Below are 4,018 nucleotides of genomic sequence, written 5' to 3' on the forward strand. Positions count from 1 at the left end.
GTTCTGTAGTTCTGTGATTAGGTCTCAAATGTTTTAGTGAGCCTGTTTCTGGAAGGTGAAAAATGGTATCTTAGTTTTGTTTCGTTTTGTCTCCTTGTAGGTGGGATATGGAAACAAGAGTGGGCTGGAGTTGGGCTTTTCCCTTCCCCCAAGGCGTTAGCCTCTGCTAATACCCCAGAAGGTTCAGGCTTTGGTGAACTAGGTTCCCCTGAGAGCAGGGCTTGTTAAGAAAAGAATGTTCTGGTGTATTTCAAAGTAGTTCCCTTCCCCAACCCCCTCCATGAAGTTGGAGATCTTTTTCTGCTCTGTGGAAACCTTGCAGATCTCCAGAGGGCAAATCTCATATTACGATTTGTGACTAGATTCCCCCCTGGAGTTTTGAACTGTTAAACTTGTCCATACTGAGCTTCTAGTAGTTAATTGATTACAATTCACGTTTTCTGACCTTGGCATCTGGTCCTGAGGCAGTTTCCACTCTGAGTCTCTGCTTGGTAAGTCATGATTAGGTGATTCCTTTTGTCTCTCCAATCTTGGGGGTAGTGGTTTGCTTCTTGTCCTCCTCTGTCTTACAGATCCAAAAGTTGTTGATTGTTTCATGTGTTTAGCTTTTTACTTGTGGTTAGGAAGAGTGGCATCTTTCAAACTTCCTTACATTGCAAAACTGGAAACCCAAGATCCCAGTGTTTGATTTCAGTGCTTATGAAAAGACATGATTTTTAAAACCTCCAGTTAAAATTATTTTTTGGTGCACAGAGAAATGATTGTATATATTTTAACTTAATTGTTGACCTCAAAAATTATTAATTCTAATAGTTTATCTGCATGTTATTTTGGACTCTATATGTAATTTATGTCATCTTCATATGAGGATATTTTAATTTTTTCTTTTTAACACTTATATTTTTATTTACTTAATTCCCTCAATTTTTTACTCTCTTACTTTTTTGCCTCCTGCATAACTTTTAATAGAAACAACAGTGGCACGTGTCATTGTCACATTTTGATTTCGAAGTGTGGATCAATTTTCATTGGTTACATTTATTAGGTAAAGACCTTAAATTCTGTTTTTAGTTTTCTATTTTATTTGCCAAAAATTTTATTTTTATATTTTATTATATTGTTGTATTATTCATTACATTTTATTATAATTTTATTTTATAAAATATTTTAAAATGTTTTTAATATTTAATATTTATTAATATTATTAATGTTAATAATATTTAATATTTTAAAATATAAAATATTTTAAAAATAATTTTTATTTTTATTAAATATGTTAAAATAATTACATATTTTTATCCTACTTTAAGGAGGTGAAACAGTAAATAGATTTTTCAGTATTATATTAATCTTGCATTCCCGGAATATCCAATTTAGACTTTTAAAATCGTATTTTTACATTTGCATAGTTTCTGCAAATAAGTTTTTAAACATTTGCATCAATTTAGGAGCTATGGTCAATTATAATTTCCTTTTAATAACGTTATTTTCAGATTTTGCTACCGAGGTTATTCTGAATTTTTACACCTTCTGTATTGAGTTTGTTGTGTAATATATATTCCCTCAAATGTTTGGAAGAGCTCTTGAAAACTATGAGTCTGATGTTTCTTATTAAACATTTTTAAATTACAGATGGTTTTCTTAACAATTTTATAGATTTTGATTGCTTTTTATGTCAGTATTACATGGTGTGATTTTCCAGGGATTTGTATAATATGCTTGAGATTCAAATTAAGCATGAAATTGTTTTTAAAATACACTCTATGAATTTATTATATGTGCAGGTTGTATAGTGAGTGTCCTTTTTATTCTGGATGTTGGTTATTGAAATCTTCTCACTTCTGTCTTCTCACTTCATTCTAAGGGATTCACCGGTATCTCAGAGTCTTTTCCAAAGATACAGCTTTCGGCCTTTCCATTTTCTCGATTGTATGTATCTGCTCTTTACTTTGTCCTTTCTTCCTCTAGCTAAATATGCATTTGCTGTCTTTTACTTGTTCATTGAGATGGGATCTTAGTTCATTGACTTGGAGCCTTTTTTCCACTTACGATGATGGATTTTCTTCTCAGCAAGTTCTGTATGTGAAGAAGTTTCTCTTTTTTGTTAGATTTTACAGTTTTAAAATATGTCTTATTGGGGAACAATTTACATGCAATAAAATTAATTGTAAGTATGCTGTTTGAGGTTCCTTAAAAAATGAATAGTCATGTAACGACACCACCAAAAACTCATTTAGAATATTTCCACTTTCTAAAAAAGTTCCCTCATTCCTTTTTTAGTCACTCCCTTTCTGCTCCCTCTGTTCTGAAAACAGTTTATCTTTTTTCTACTATTTTAGATTTGTTCTTTGAGAATTTTATATATGTGGAAGCCTCCTCAGGTCATATTTAGTCTTTTTTACCTAGATTGTTTCCCTTAGCATAAGCTTGCTGAAAATCAGTCATTGGGTATAGTTTTCAAGGATGTAAGTAGTATGTTCTTTTTATTTTTAAAGATTTTATTTATTAATTTGAGAGAGAGCGACACACACACACACAGAGAGCATGATCAGGGGAGGCTGGGGCAGCAGAGGGGGAGGAAGAAGCAGACTTCCTGCTGAGTAGGGGATGGGGGCTCAATCCCAGGACCCTGAGACCGTGATCCAGCGTAAGGCAGACGGCTAACCAACTGAGCCACTCAGGCACCCCTAGAGTACAGATCTTTTTGTGAGCATAGGTTTTCACATCTTTCTGATAAATATATAAGACGTGATTTGCTGAGTTATGTGCCTTGCTGTGAATGTTAATTTTAGCTTTCAAAGACACTGATAAGCAACTTCTTAAACTGGTTGTGATGCTTTGCATTATTAAGAGAATTTAGTGGTTCTGTAGTTTCTCCAACACTTGGTTTTGTCCCTGCTTCTAATTTTTGCTCTTTTGGTGGATATATAATCATGTCTCATGGTCATTTTAATTTGAGTTTCCCTAAAGACCAGTGTTATTGAACATATTTTTGTGTGTCTATTTGCTGTTTACATATCTTTACGTAAAGTATCTGTTCAAACTTGTTATTCTGAATAGTTTGCCCTATTATTGAGTCGTAATGCTCCTTTATAGATCCTAAATATGAATGTATTACTGAACTATATATTTTGTAAATACTTTCTTTCTAGTTTGCCTTTTTATGTGTGTGCACATGGGTGGGGGCATGTGTAGCTTGCCTTTGTGAAGGGCACATTTTTTATTTTGAACAAGTACATTTATCATCTTTTTCTCTCATGCTTCTTGAGGTCTATTTAATAGATCATCGCCTTATCCAAACGTACAAAGGTTTTCTTTTCCTATTTTTCCTTGATGTTTCATAGTGCATATCTTTAGGTCTTTGATCTATTACATCTTATTATTTTGTGTGTATGATTTCAGATGTGCTTAAGTTTTGTTTTTGTTTTATTTACATATGGGCAAAGCTGTTTCCACACAATCCTGTTGAAAGCATTATCATTTCCCCAACGAATGACCTTGCCAGATTTGTCAAAAATCAATTCCATTTCTGTGTGTGCCTATTAGGGGGCTCTCTGTCCTCTCTATGGATGGATATGTCCACCTTTATACCAAAATTACACTCTGATTTTAGTTGCTTTATAATAAAGTCTTAAAATCATGTGGTATTATGCCTCTTTTGTTTCCTTTTTATTAGTAATCATACTTCTTTGATGGTTTTGGTCCAATGTATAAAAACCATTTTTTAAAATATATTTGGTTCAGTTTCCTCATTGTTTAGAGAGTAGGTAAATCTCATAAAAGTTTATCATGACTGGCTTGAAGCAGAAGTCAACCAAAAATTTTTTACATAGTTTTTAAGGAATCGTCTTTTTTTTTTTTTAAGGAATCATTTACAGCTCAATCTCTAAATATAATGTGGTATGCCTAGAGCTTTTCATCACTGATTAGAGCTTAATCCCATTTTGGTTAGAAAACAGAATCAACATGTTACATTTTAAAACATGCTGAGATTGTTTTCTGGCCCAGAATATGATCA

Source organism: Meles meles, chromosome 14 (assembly GCF_922984935.1).
Source record: "Meles meles chromosome 14, mMelMel3.1 paternal haplotype, whole genome shotgun sequence".
NCBI classification, from domain to species: Eukaryota; Metazoa; Chordata; class Mammalia; order Carnivora; family Mustelidae; genus Meles; species Meles meles.